The sequence below is a fragment of the Nicotiana sylvestris genome, chromosome 3, assembly GCF_000393655.2.
Source record: "Nicotiana sylvestris chromosome 3, ASM39365v2, whole genome shotgun sequence".
Lineage (NCBI taxonomy): Eukaryota > Viridiplantae > Streptophyta > Magnoliopsida > Solanales > Solanaceae > Nicotiana > Nicotiana sylvestris.
The window spans coordinates 60,628,560-60,644,818 of NC_091059.1; positions in this window are offsets into that span (position 1 = coordinate 60,628,560).

Here is a 16,259-nt window from a genome sequence, read left to right on the forward strand (position 1 = left end):
AAAATTATTAAGGGATACAATGTTTTCCCACTTATACATTATGAGTTTTGGCCATGTTGGCCCATGATAGTTACAAATAAAATAAAAGAGTTGCAGAGCAGTTCGCTCGGGCCAGTGCGGCATCGAGTGCCAGCCACGTTGGACGACCCAGCCAGTCGTCTCATGAGTTACCGCTCTGTTTTCCCCATTTCTTCTTCTTATTGCTTTGTCCATCGGTTCTATATGTGATCGAGTTGGTTGGTTTGAGTTCGGAAAGGATTTGGTAAGGTTTGAGACACTTAGTCTCTTTTGAGGAAGCTTGAGTTCAAAAAGTCAACCGGATATTGACTTATGTGTTAGAGGGATCGGATGTGAGTTCCGCTGGTTCGGATAGCTTCGAGAGGTGATTTGGGACTTACGAGCGTGATCAGAATGAGTTTTGGAGGTCCGAAGTAGATTTAGGCTTGAATTAACAAAATTGGATTTTTGACAATTTCCAGTTGATAGGTGAGATTTGATATAGGGGTCGGAATGGAATTCTGAGAGTTGCAGTAGTTCCGTTGTTTCATTTGGGATGTGTGTGTAAAATGTTAGGTCATTCGGACGTGGTTTGGTTGGGTTTTTGATCAAAAGAGTAATTTAGATGATTTTGGAATTCCTAGGCTTGAATCCGATGCAAATTGGGTGTTTTGATGTTGTTTTGAGCGTTCCAAAGGTTGGAACAAGTTTGGATGAGGTTATGGGATATGTTGGCATGTTTGGATGAGGTACCGGGAGCCTCGGGTAAGTTTACGATGGTCAATCAGACCATTTTCATGTTGTTTGAAATTGCAGAAAACTGTCGTGTGTTGCAGAAGATTTTGACCTTCGCGTTCGCGAGTGGGTCCTCGCGTTTGCGAAGGGTCTATTGATGAAGTCCGGGAGTTAAGCCTTCATGTTCGCAAAGGGCTGAGCGTTTTGTCATCGCGTTCCCGTGAAGGGGATCACGTTTGCGTAGAGGAAAGTGGTTAGCTGGGTTCGAGGTCAAATTGTTCATCGCGTTTGCGAGTGAATGGGTGTGAACGCGAAGACTGGTCTGAGGAAAGCATCACATTCGCGATGGGAAGGTCGCGATCGCGAAAGAGGAAATTTTGGTCAAAGTTGAATTGTGCTTCGCGAACGCGTGGTGTTGATCGCGTTCGCGAAGAAGGATTTCAGGCCTGGGCAGAATGTTTAAATAGTCGTCTTGTCCACGATTTTGGGGTTTATTTCCACCATTTTTGATCGTTTTTTGGAGATTTTTGAAGAGGATTGAAAAGGGATTCAAGGGGAACCACTTGGAGGTAAGATTCATGGACCTAAAACTCGATTCTAATGTGGAATCTAACTAATTAATCATGGAATCTAAGCCCAAAATTGAAGAACTACGGCTTGAAATTGGAGATCTAGAAATTGGGATTTGAGGGGTCATTGTGGTTGGATTTTGATGCTTTTGGTATTAATGAACTCGTAGGAGGATATGAATTCCATTGATGTGATTTTTATCGAGTTTTGGGACATGGGCCCGGTGGTCGGGTTTGGCCAATTTTGAAATTTTTGGTATTATTTGATTATTTTCGCCTGGGCTTCGTTCCCTTATCATATTTTAATGCCATGATTCTGATTTTGGATAGATTCGACGCGAGTGGAGGCCAACTCGAGGGGCAAAGGCATTGCGGAGTAGTATTTTCACCGGTTTGAGGTAAGTAACCATTGTAAATCTTGAACTGAGAGTACAAAACCCCGGTATGTGACGCACATGCTAGGTGTCGAGCGTGTGAATGTGCACCGGTAGGGATTGTGACTTGGTCCCTCCTGTAGCGACTATTAAGTCGCGTATTTTATTTGGAACCTTATGATATTCTGTACTTTAGTCATTTATACTATATTATGGGTTGTATGCTATGTTTGAGGCCTTATGCCGACCTGTTGCAACCCTTAGGGGCATTTTTACTGTCTTTCCTCACTCTACTTGTTTGAAAGCATATCCTCAGTCATGTTTTACCTGTTTATTGTTTAAAACTAGTTTTATCACTCTACTTATTAAATGTGAGGACTGTTTGGACTGAGTTCCCTAATTTCTACTGTTGTGCCCGAGAGGCTGTGAGGTTAATGACTGAGAGAGGTTGAGAACCTAATGGTGAGGATTTATACATATATAAATTATTGATTGGGCTGCACGCCGCAACGATACTTATATGGATCGGGCTGCACGCCGTTGTGATATATATATATATTGTATCGGGCTGCGCGCCGCAGCGATATGACGCTTGAGCTTTAGGATCCCCTCCGGAGTCTGTACACTCCCAGTGAGCGTAGTCGACTATAAATTATGGATCGGGCTGCACGTCGCAGAGGTTACTATGATTATTACTATTATGAGATATTAATGAGCCTGAGTGCTGAGTGTGAGTACTGAGTGGCGAGAGCTGAGTCACGAGTGACTGAGAGGCTGCCCGAGAGGCCATATTCTGAGTGATATCTTGCCCGAGGGGCCCATTTATGATATTTTCACTACTTTCACTCATCTTTGTAAAATAAGCCTCTGTTGATGAATTGCTAAGTAAATGGTTTCAAGTACTCTAAATGAAATTGGAGATTTAATGACGAAACTGGTTTTAAACTGTAGAGTTTGATCTAATATCATGTTCCTTACTCCTTTATATGATTTTAACTGCTCGTCACTACTTTCAAACCTTATTTTGCTGATCTAGGTGCCCGAGCGGTAGAGTGAGGGTCCTCAGCTTATCCAGAGTTTGTCGGAGATTGCAAGGTAGCTGCATGGTCTCCTCAACCTTGCTTTCTTCCTCTATCCTTGTTTTTCTGCATTTTAGACTTGTTTTGTATCAGACAATCAAATTTGTATATGTTAGAGGCTCTGGATTTGTGACACCAGATGTTTGGGCTGTGTTGTCTTAAGTTTCATCGGGTCATGGTTCTCACAGTTCCCATCAGAGCCATTCATCACTCAGTGCCCTTCCAGCCCAGAGTTCGTCCCGTGCTCCATCTGTTCAGGGTTCTTTCATGCCAGGTCCTTCTACTGGTCATTATGGTGCTAGGAGTTCCCTTCAGTCCCTATCTCCAGCACCAGGGAGTTGTTATGAGTGTTGAGAGTTTGGGCATATGAGGAGGCATTGTCCTCGTCTTTATGATGGTCTGTCTCAGTAGAGGGGCCAGCCCTTGACTTCAGCTCCAGTTGCTTCACCACCCGCCCGGCCAGCTAGGGGTAAAGGTCAGTCAGCTAGGGGTCGCCCTAGAGGGGGAGGTCGATCAGGTGGTGGTTAGGCTCTTTTATGACCTCCCAGGTAGACTAGATGTTGCTGCTTCAGATGCCATGATTTCGGGTATTGTTTCAGTCTGCCACATTGATACCTCTATATTATTTGATCCCGATTTCACCTATTCTTATGTGTCATCATACTTTTTCCCGTTATTTGGTTACGCCCCATTGGTCTCTTGTTTCACCTGTTCATGTATCTACTCCGGTAGGCGATACTGTTGTTGTAGACTGTGTGTATTTGAGACCCGAGTGGATCTTTTATTATTGTGTATGGTAGATTTCGATGTCATTTTGGACATGGATTGGCTATCTCCGTGTCGTGCTATTCTGGCCTGTCTTGCCAAGATAGTCACATTGGCTATTCCGGGTGTGCCACAGATCGAGTGGTGAGGTTTGACTAATTATATTCCCAGTAGAGTGATCTCATTCTTGAAGGCCCAGCGTATGGTTGGGAAGGGATGCTTTTCGTATCTAGCCTTTGTTAGGGATGTTGGTGCAGAGACTCCCAGTATTGATTCTGTCCCAGTTGTGAGGGATTTTCCCGATGTGTTTCCTGCAGATTTGCCGGGCATGCCACCAGACAGGGATATTGATTTTGGTATTGACCTGGTGCCGGGCACCCAACCTATTTCTATTCCACCATATCATATGGTACCGACGTAGTTGAAAGAGTTAAAGGAGTAGCTTCAGGAGCTCCTTGATAAGGGGTTCATTCGGCCTAGTGTGTCACCTTAGGGTGCGCTGGTTCTATTAGTGAAGAACAAGGATAACACTCTGAGGATGTGCATTGATTATAAACAATTTAACAGAGTAACAATTAAGAACAAGTATCCTTTGCCTCACATTGACGATTTATTCGACCAGCTTCAGGGAATGCGGGAGTTCTCCAAGATTGATCTCCGTTCAGGTTATCACCAGTTGAAGATCAGGGACTCGAATATTCCTAAGACAGCTTTTAGGACCCGATATGGTCATTATGAGTTGTTGGTGATGTCTTGTGGGCTGACTAATGCCCCAGCAACGTTCATGCATTTGATGAACAACGTGTTCCAGCCTTATCTCGACTCGTTTGTCATATCACGCCATAGTGAAGTAATAAGAATGAAGTAATTCATGGGTATAAGAATGAATTTCTTGCATGCATATCACGCCATAGAATATTGGGAGTTAGTGAACTAAAAAAAAAGCAAGAGGGATATAAAATGATAGAAATTTCTCTCAAAAGGGCCTAAGATCACAATGCACCTTTAGTGTTTGATAGTATGCTCAGAACAAGCTAGAATCCCAATCTCGTTTCTAATTCTCGGTTTAATTTGTAATTCTTACACAATAGATCAAAGTGCTAAAAGTTCCGAAATTTTGTAAGGAATAAAGAAAGCTTTTTTGAGGTATGTATGGCTAAAATCTTGTCTTTTAGAAATTGAGCTTCATCGTTGGTTGTGTGAGTACGGTAAGATTAAATTGAATTGTTGTATTGATTGCTATTTCACTTGACTTGGTGTTGCAACCTTATATGCGTGGAGACTGTGTCTCAAATTGATCAACGTGCTATTCTTGATAATTTGAAAAGGTGCAAGGACTATGAATCATGTATCGAAATGCTTAGACCTTAGATTGAAATTGAAGTGTGTTGTTGTACCATTTACGTGAAGTCTCATCTACGCGTACAACTTTATTTGCTCTTGTGTGACATACTCTCTTGAATTACAAACCTAATGTTGAAAATGGGAACAATATGAAACGTGAATTGTGGAATGTGAAAATTGTGGCCCCAAGTGCCCGTAAACTAATACATGTGTAACCAAAGATTGGAGTGGGATGATTAATGGAAAATGGTAACGCCTCGGTAAGGCGGCCTATCCGATTGGACCGTGATCGGACGCCATGACATATACACATGGCGGTTATGAATTGATGATTGAAATTGGAAAGTGTGAAAAGAATATTGGTAACGTCTCCGAGAGACGGCCTAGCCGATCGGGTCGAGATCGGACTCCGCTCAAGATAGCGGTGGTAATGTGAACGATGTGGAACAGTATGAAATGCCCAACTAAAGGCTGTGGAAACATGATGTGAAGGTTGTGTAATTCTTTCATGTTGATAATGTTGTGATCGTTTAAAGCTTTGGCGTGATACCTGTGATTTCCTTATTTGTGTATGAAAGTTCTTTCTAATTTGATGGTGTTTAGTTATACATACTAGTACTATTCCATGGTACTAACGTCCCTTTTGCCGAGGGCTCTACATTTTTAAATGAATGTAGGTGGCTCCATAGCGGATAGTGCCGATCGTGTGTAGCAGACATCCTTTTCTCAAAATCTTGGTGAGCCCCTTCCTCCTTCAAGGGGTCATGTGGTACACCTTTTGTTATAGACATCCATTTTGAGGTATAGCCGAGGCCTTGTTGCCGGCGTTGTTATCACTATCTTTTGTATCCTTAGAGGCTTCGTAGATGTTTTTGTGGGTTATGTACGAGTATTGGATAGGTCAATGAACCATGTTGTAACCTTGTACTCTTGCTTTCTTTTAAACTCTAACTGTATGGAATCTTGGTCACTTAACTACAATTTAATGTTGTGATATAAAATGAACTAAAATGTTGAATGTACTATCTTTCCTTGTATAAATAAATGTAAGCATGGTTTCCCTATTCATATTGAGTTGGATGGGTAGTGTTTGATGAGGCTTGCTCAGTTGGGTTCACTCGATTGAGCGCCGGTCGTGCCTCCCGAGGTTGGAACTTGGGATCGATGCTTATTCAATGGGTGGCTATTTCCGGTGGGATCCCTGTCATGTCTAAATGGGACCAAGCAAAGTAATCAATGTTTTTAACAAGAAATTGGATGAGTTTTTTCCAGAGTTTGGGGGCTAATCCCGTTCCCAGTATACCTTTCGATATGGAAGATGCTTGATCAAGACGACCTATTTGAGTTCTTCGACCATTGATTTTGTTGCATCCGTGTAAGGCCCCGTGAAATTTTTACTCAAAAACTAGAAATCTGGTAGTGTCAAGTTAAGAATATGTGTTAGAAAAATGTTTTTTCAAAGGAGCGTGTTTCTGCAGCCCATTGTGCGACCGCATAACAACAATGCGGGCTGCATATCTACTGTAGAGTGAGTCAGTATGTTGGCTAATTTTGAGGTCAACTGTGCGGCAAATTATGAGATCGCATAATCGATATGCGGGCCGCATAGTCATCGCATAACTTCCTTGGGATTTTTGCAAAGGGCAGTTATGCAGTGCATTATGCGATCGCAGAACAGGTGTGCGGACCGCATATTGGTCGCATACCCGGGCAGTACATTCAAGTCTGAGGGCTACTTTTGCGTTCCCTTTTGCGGGACATATGTCAGTTATGCGATCGCATATGCGACCGTAGATTGAGTCAGGGTTCCTATTTTCTAACTTTTAAAACCCGACCCCATTTCGTTAAAAACACCCCGTTAGACTCCCTTGTGCCATTTTCTACTATGTTTAGAGTGAGAGAAAGAGTTCTAGAGGGAGAAAATGATCCCCACTAAGTCACTATTAAATCCTTTCCCAAATCTTTGAAGATTACCAAGTAAAGTTGCTAAGTCTTCATCATAAGAGGTAAGAACTTGTACCCTAAGCTTTGATTTCGAAATCTCTACTAGAATAGGTAATTAACAAGTGGGTTCATGGGCATAAGGGTGGATTTTCTTGCATGCATGTGTGATAAAGGGTATGTGTAGCCTATGAGCTAAAAATGTAACAAATATGGTGTAGGATGATAGGAACTCTCACCAAAGAGGGTCTTAAAAATCATAATGCACACTTAGTGCTTTATAAATGAGCTAGAATCTTGATTATCCCTCTTATTTTTAGTTCAACTTGTAATTCTCTTAAAGTAGATCATAGTTGCTAGGAGTTCCGAAAATATTGTAAGAATTTAAGTAAAGCTCTATTGAAATATGTATGGCTAAAACCCCCTCTTCTTAGAATTTGAACCCCCATGGAGTCCATGAAAATGTTGTAAGTCCGAAATTTGACTGATGTAGTACTTGTTATTTCAAATGAATTGGTGTTGTAAGAATATATGTGAAAGGCGTGTCTCCATGTATTCAATGTGATATTCTTTGTAAATTGTGGATGTGTGAAGAATATGAACTATGTGCTAAAATGCCTAAATTTCAAGTCAAGTTTAAATTGTGATTATTATGCCGAACTATGTGAATTCCCCTATATGCTTACAACTCGAATTGCTCTCGTATGTGCCTGTTAACTTAAATGGCAAGTTTAATGTTGAAAGTGGAAATGATGTGAAACGTGAGTTATGAAATGTGGCCCCAAGTGCCGATGAACTAATATATGTGAAACAAAAATTGAAGTGAGATGATTAATGGATAATGGTAACGTCTTGGTAAGACGGCTTAGCCGATCGGGCCGTGATCGGATTCCATGCTACACACATGGTGGTATTGTGTTGATATTGAAACCGGAAAGTGAGAATGAAATAGTGATTGATGTATATGGCTCAAATGAGGTAACTTAGCCGATCAGGCCGTGATCTGACTCCGCGCAAGAAAGCGGTGGTATTGTGAATGATGATGCAACAGTATGAAATGCCCCAACCTAAAGCTATGGAAACTATGTGAAAGCTATGTGATTCCTTTTATTTGATAATGTGGTGATTGATAAAGCTTTTATTAGTCCATATGATTTCTTTATTCTTGTATGACTGTTCTTTCTAATGAGATGGTGTTTAGCTATACATACTAGTACTATTCCATGGTACTAACGTCCCTTTTGCCGGGGGCGCTACACCTTTGAATGGATGTAGGTGGTTCCATAGCAGACAATGCCGATCGTAGATAGCGGTGCATCCTCCTCTCAGCAGCCTCGGTGAGCCCCCTTTTCTTGTAGGGGTTATGCAGTGTATCTATTGTATAAATTACCACTTTTGAGGTATAGTCGGTGCCTTGTTGCCGGCATTATCATAACTGTCTTTTGCATCTTTAGAGGTTGTGGAGACGTTTTGTGTGGGTTATGTACGAGCATTGGATGAGTCACTAGACTATGTTGTAATTCTAAACTCTTGTTTCCTATAAACTGTAACTGCATAATATTTTGGGAATATACCTATGGATCAGGGGTTGAAATAGAAAATGAATTAGCAATGCTGTATGAACGATCTTTCTTATTGTCTAATTAAATGAAAGCATGGTTCCTTACTTATAGTCAATTGGGTAGAAGATGTCCAAAAAGGCTTGCTCAGCTGGGGTCACTCGATTGAGCGCCGGTTGCGCCTCCCGAAGATGAGGCGTGACAATCCATCTCACAACCACTTGGTACTGTATATGGCTCACATGACCCAAGGAAGATCCATCCCAGAATATATATATTACTGACCATCAGTCTCCAGTACCGAGTAAAACAGGCCAATCCAGTCTCATGGAGAAGATCCATCTCCATACCAAGAGAAGATCCATCTGGAGGGGCTCCTTCGTCCCAAGCGCTATCTCAAATTAATATAAATACTGTGGCATGCAGCTCGACCCTATAACTATCACTCATAATTAGTCTCTCGGCCTTACTCAGTCATTATTCTTCAGTCTTATCCACGGTCTCACAATGACATAAAACTAGCCCGGAACAATGTTATGAAGTACAAATAAATAACAACTGAGACTGAGATATGATATGAGGTGCATGAATATGACTGAGTACATAATATCAATGAAATTAGTGAGATGACAGCAAGAAACGACCATGAGGGGTCTCAACAGTATCGGCGTAAAGCCCTAGCATGATAGCTAGCATGATTTACAGTTCATTTACCTCATCACATGAAGAAAACACGAATATTAACAAGATAGAGTCATTAATCGGTGCCATTGAATGAACCAGGTCACAATTCTCACGGTGCACACCCACTCGCCCGTCACTTGGCATGTGCGTCACCTCATTACTAACCACATAACACATAGGTCGGGGTTTCGAACCCTCAGAACCATGTTTGAAAGCATTACTTAAACCCCTCCCTAGGGCCCATGTCTCAAAATCCAACAAAAATCATAAAACTAGAAAGCACATTCACTCACGAGTCTACCTATACCAATTTCATCAAAATCCGACATCATTTGATCATTCTTAAACAAACGCCCGTCGTCACAAACATGATAAAGAATATAACTCTGCTACATGTATATGCCAATGCACATGCTGTATGTGATGCACTATGATGAGTGCATCATATTATCATACTCTCAAATGCTCGTCTACTCTATACTGTATATGGCTCACACGGCCCACGGAAGATCCATTCCGGAATATATACATCTCTGACAACAGTCACTCAATACTGAGAAAGGCCAATCCAGCCCTATGGAGAAGATCCATCTCTAGATAATAATAATAACCTCACAACCATTCGGTACTGTATATGGCTCACACGACCCAGGGAAGATCCATCCCACAATATATACATCACTGACAGTCTACTATACCGGGGAAAACAGGCCAATCCAGCCTCATGGAGAAGATCCATCTCCATACCAAGAGAAGATCCATCCCTGAATATAATCAACTGTGCCCGCTAAGGGTGTGCAGACACCGGAGGGGCTCCTTCGGCCCAAGTGCTATCTCAAATCAATATAACCGGTGCAGTGCGCAACCCGACCCTATATGTCACGACCCAACTGATGGGCCGCGACGAGTGCCCGACTCCTACCTATCGAATACGCTTAAGCATGCGACTAATATATGAACATTTATAACATTTGTTGAATTACGAGAATAACATGCGTGAGGAAAACCTGTCCAAAAGACATATATACATATGCGTGCAAAATACGTAGGGCAAGCCGACAAGGCTGCTATAGACATCTATATATCCAAAATTGGAAGCCGACATGGACACATACTATCCAACTATACATACTATCTACAGACCTCTAATAGAATATACAACTATACAAGGACGAAACTGGGCCCCATCAAACCCATATATGCATACAAATATATCATACCAAAAATCCAAAGTAGCTCCGAATAAAATGGAGCACACCAACTCTCGCTGATCAAGGATCCTATATAAGGGGACCGTCAGCTTGTCTACCTACACCTGCGGGCATGAAATGCAGGTCCCGGGAAATAGGGCGTCAGTACGAATAATATACTGAGTATGTAAGGCATGAAAATTAGTACATAAAAGACATAGATGAATCATGGAATAAAGAATTCCGCATGTAAGTCTAAATAGCTTTGTAAACCCTGAAACATTTATAATGTCATGCATGTGCGTATAAATGTCGTGTCATGCATAGGTATAGGTGTTCATAACATTTTCAAGCCTCTGAGGGCATCCAATCATATCATCTCGGCCACTGTGCGCAAAATCATCAACATGTACCAGCTGATCAGGTGGTGGTGCATATATAACGCCGTAACCTTTTCCCATATCCCATATACATACATATATATATATATATATATATACATACATACATAAATACATATATATATATATATATATATACATAAATACATATATATATATATATACATACATAAATACATATATATATATATACATACATAAATCAATATATATATACATACATATACATACATAAATACATATATATACATATATATATATATATACATACCTACATACATATATATATACATACATATATATATATATATATACACGCATATATAATGCCATCTGGTCATGTGTCAATGTACATGTATAAATGAATGAAATGCAGAAAAATATGTTAATAAGATTAATATACCTTTCGGATAAACTTTATCAACTATGTATATTTATGTGACCCATGAATAGAAGATGTGATAACAAGATACATGGGAATTTAAGAACATAGGCACCCCTAATATTTCTATGAATAAAGTCATTTATTGAAGTTATGCATTTACGCATTTCGTTTGTATCGTATGGATCATGCCAAAAAGAAAGAAGGAATATCCTTAACATACCTGAACCGATTCTCTTAAAATTTGGTATGGAATTGTTTTGCTTTCTTACTTACTCACGATCAACCAACTCTTCTTGCAGAAGAATTTCCCTTCGATTTATAAGGCGCACATGAGTTTATATTGAAGAAACTCACATTCAAGGTTTTATAAACCATAGTGAATTCATTTTGAAGAACTCACGTTATTAAGTTAGAGAGCCTTGAAATTGGAAGATCTTTATGTTACTTAGAATGTCTTTTAAGTTTGATATGTCTTATATATGGATGTGGGACCCACTTTATGTGGTGGCTTAACCACATAATCCATAATGATTTAATCTTGCCACCTATTCTACAATGACTTAAGAGACATAAGATTTGGGGGCTGCAACGTAATTCCTTTATTGGGGGTTGGGGGTTTAATCTTTATCCAATAATCTTTAATTAATTAGGTAATATTTCATTACCCAATAATTAACCAATTATCCACATACTTAAGAATTATCTCAACTTACTTAAAATACTACTCACTTTTAACATACCTTATACACTTTACTATCATGGTCATGTAGTACCTTGTATGACACTAGTTCATAAATACCGGGTATTATAACTCAGACTATATTTTATCCCAAATCGACAATCTTCCACGAAACACATTTTCTTTAATTCGTTTACCCTTTAATCTTCACGACACTTTACTTATCGCTTGTGATAAATAACATAAATTCTTATAACCTAAAGGTAATCTCATCCCCGAGTCTACGTCGATTAACTTACGACAAAACTTTTACGTACCAAATGCCGGATATAACATCCTCCCCCCTTAGAAACGTTCGTCTTTGAATGTTTAATAGCCCGAGATCTATATAAATCTTGGTAGAGTCGCCCTTGTAATAGTACCACTGTCAACCCTTTCTATAGAATACTCAATAATTTAATGCCACATCGGACAACAGTCATCAATAACGACAATGGCTTCACATGACCAGTGACAATAATTAACACAAGCATTCATACACGTACCTTAAAGTTATGGTGTCTCAGTCAGATCCTACTCTAGAAGAGGAAATAAGTGAGGATATCTAAACTTCATGTCTTCTTCGGTCTCCCAAGTCATTTCTTCCACATTGTTGTTTCTCCAAAGTACTTTCACCGAAGCTACGTCTTTAGTCCTCAGTCTCCAAACCTGTCTATCTAGTATAGCAATGGGAGTTTCTTCATATGATAGCTGCTATGTGACATGAACGTTGTCAACTAACACAATTCGGGAAGGATCTTCGATACATTTACGGAGCATAGACACATGAAAGACTAGATGTACAGACTCCAAGTCCGAAGGCATGTCTAACTCATATGCTACGTGGCCTACCTTGCGTATGATCCTATATGGTCCAATGTACCGAGGGCTAAGTTTTCCTTTATTTTCGAACCTCATAACACCTTTCATCATTGATACCTTTAGCAATACCCAATTGTCAACCTGAAACTCCAAGAGTCGCTGTCGATTATTCGCATAAGACTTCTGATGACTTTGAGCAGCTAATAGCCTTTCCTGTATAAGCTTAATTTTCTCGATTGCTTGCTCACCAACTCTGGTCCTATTAATTTAGTTTTCCCAACTTCAAACCACCCTATAGTTCACCTACACTTCCGTCCGTAAAGAGCTTGTATGGAGCCATCTAAATACTAGAATGATAGCTTATATTATACGTGAACTCAATAAGCGGCAGATGAGCATCCCAGCTACCAGAGAAGTCTATCACACAAGCCCGTAACATATCTTCAAGTGTTTGAATAGTACGCTCAGCCTATGCGTCTGTCTAGAGATGAAATACGGTACTAAGACTTACTTGAGTCCCCAATCCTTTTTGGAAGGACCTTCATAAGTTAGCAGTAAACTGAGCTTCTCGATCCGAGATAACAGATATAGGGACACCATGAAGTAGTATTATCTCCTTAATGTAAAGCCTTGCATAATCCTCTGCAAAATATGTAGTCCTAATAAGCAGAAAATTGGCTGATTTTGTAAGTCTATCAACAATCACCCATAAAGAATCAAACAAACATTGGGTACGAGGTAAACCTATGATGAAAGTCTATCAACAATCACCCACTTCGAAGTCAGAATATCTATAGCCTACAATAATCCACCAGGTTTTTGATGCTCAATCTGGACCTGCTGACAATTAGGGCACTGAGCGACAAACTCTGCTATATCCTTTTTCATTCCATCCTACCAATATATTTCTCTGATATCATGATACATCTTTGTTGCTCCTAGATGAATAGAATAATGAGAACAGTAAGTTTGTCCCATGAACTGCCGATGCAACCCTGCAACATTAGGGACACATAATCGTCCTCGATATCTGAGGACCCCATCTTCTATAACCTCAAACGGTATCTTCTCCTTCTGAGGGGTTGTATCCCTATAATGAGCTAACACAGGATCCTCGTACTGGCGTTCCTTCACTTCAGTGACTAAAGGGGATGTTATCGTATCCTGAATAGTAATTCCAATATCACCTGAGTCTAGTAACCGAACTCCAAGACTAGCTAGCTGATGAATCTTATGGGCTATTCCCTTCTTCTCTTGCTATAAATAGGACTGGCTACCCATAGATCTACGGCTGAGGGCATCCGCAACTAAGTTCGCCTTCCCCGGATGGTATAAAATATCAACGTCATAATCTTTAAGTAGTTCGAATCATCTCCTTTGACGTAAATTCAATTCCCTTTGCTTGAAGATATACTGGAGGCTCTTATGATCAGTTTAGATATCAACATGAATGCTATAAAAGTAGTACCTACACATCTTTAGTGCATGAATCACTGTGGCTAAATCTAAATCGTGGGTCGGGTAATTCTTCTCGTGCCTTCTTAGTTATCTAGAAGCATAAGCTACAACCTTACTATGCTGCATCAGTACGCAACCCAATCCAATGCCCAAAGTGTCACATTAGATAACATAACAATCAACCCCTTCTAGGAGCGTTAGAATCGATGCTGAAGTTAATTTTTCCTTCAATGCATGAAAACACCATTCGCAATCATCAGTACATTGAAACTTTGCTCCCTTCTAAGTCAACTTTGTCAAAGGTTCTGAAAGGGAAGAAAATCCTTCTACAAATCTTCTATAGTAACCCGCCAAGCTGAGAAAGCTACGAACCTTCGTCGGTGTCATGGGTCTAGGGCAAGTCTTTACTTCCTCAATCCTTTGTATATCAACCCGAATACCTTCACCCAAAATTATATGCCCAAGGAAAGCTACAGAGTTCAACCAGAATTCACATTTAGAGAGTTTTGAATACAACTTCCCTTTTTGTAGAACTCTAAGCACAGTACGCAAATGATCTACATGCTCGGTCTTTGAACGAGAATACACCAATATATCATCAATGAATACAATTACAAACAGATCTAAAAAGGGTCTAAACACACAGTTCATCAAATTCATGAATACTGGTGGTGCATTGGTCAAACCGAATGACATAACACGAAACTCAAAGTGCCCGTATTTGGTCCGGAATGATGTCTTCGGAATATCTTTCTCCTTAACCCTTACCTGATAGTGCCGGAACCTCAAGTCTATCTTTGAGAAACTCTTGGCACCTTGCAACTGATCAAATAAATCATAAATCCACAGGAGAGGGTACTTATTCTTGATTATCACTTTATTCAACTGTCTATAATCAATACACATTCGTAAGGAACCATCTTTCTTCTTCAAAAAAAACATAGGTACTCCCTACGGTGATGTACTAGGTTTGATAAAGCCTTTTTCAAGAAATACCTTTAGTTGTTCCTTCAACTATTCCAGCTCTGCGGGGGCCATTCTATATGAAGGAATAGATATTAGGTGAGTATATGGTAGTAGGTCAATAGAAAACTCAATTTCTCGCTCTGCGAAAGACCCGGGAGCTCATCAGGAAACTCATTAACCACAGGGATGGACTGAATGGCTGATGACTCTACTTTCACATCCTGAACCCGAACTAAGTGATAAATATATCCTTTTCTGATTATCTTCCTTGCCTTGAGATAAGAAATAAATCTACCTCTCGGTGACGCCGTATTACTTTTCCACTCTAAAACATGCTCCCCTGGAAATTGAAATCGGACTATCTTTGATATAGTCAACGTTGGCATGACAAGAAGCCAACCAATCCATACCCATTATAATATTAAATTTTACCATATCTAACTCGATTAGGTCTGCTACTGTAGATCGACTATGAACTACTATTATTCAATCTCTATATACCCGCCTAGCTATCACTGGGTCCCCTATAGGTGTAGACACCTCAAAAGGTTTAGACAATTCAGGTTTTATTCCAAACTTACGAGCAGCCAATGGAGTAACATATGATAAGGTGGAACCTGGGTCAATCAGTGCATATATATCATACGAGGAGACTGATAATATACCTGCAACAACATCGGGTGATGATTATTGATCCTGTCGTCCTGTTAATGCATAACTGCGGTTTTGAGGACTACTTGAGCTAGATGATCCGCCTCTACCTCTAGCACAACCCATTTGGTGCTTGTGAACCTTGACCAGGGGGGCATATGGATGATAACGAACCAGCTACAGATCCCGTTGGCTGAACTATGCTTACATCACCTCTTGTCCGACAATCCCTCATAACGTGGCCTGGATAACGATAAGTATAACTAACACCCAACCCCATACGGCACTGCCCGACATGCTGCTTAGCACACTGAGCACATCGTGGCAAGGGAAGCCTCATCTAACTTGACTCACCCCTATATTGAGAACTTGAGGCCCTGTAATTATAACCAGGCCCTGAATATGTGGAACTATCAAATCTCTTATCGGCAAACTAAGGGGGTGCGCTAGTTGATGACTAGGCTGGATACCTTGGGTATTGTTGTCTTTGACCACCTCGAAACTCAATAAAAGGACCCAAAGACCTTGCTTTCTTATTCAGGGCCCTATCATGCTCACGGTCGGCCCTCTATTTCTGCTTACGCTCCTCTACACTCTCAGCGTATGCCTGAATACAAGAAA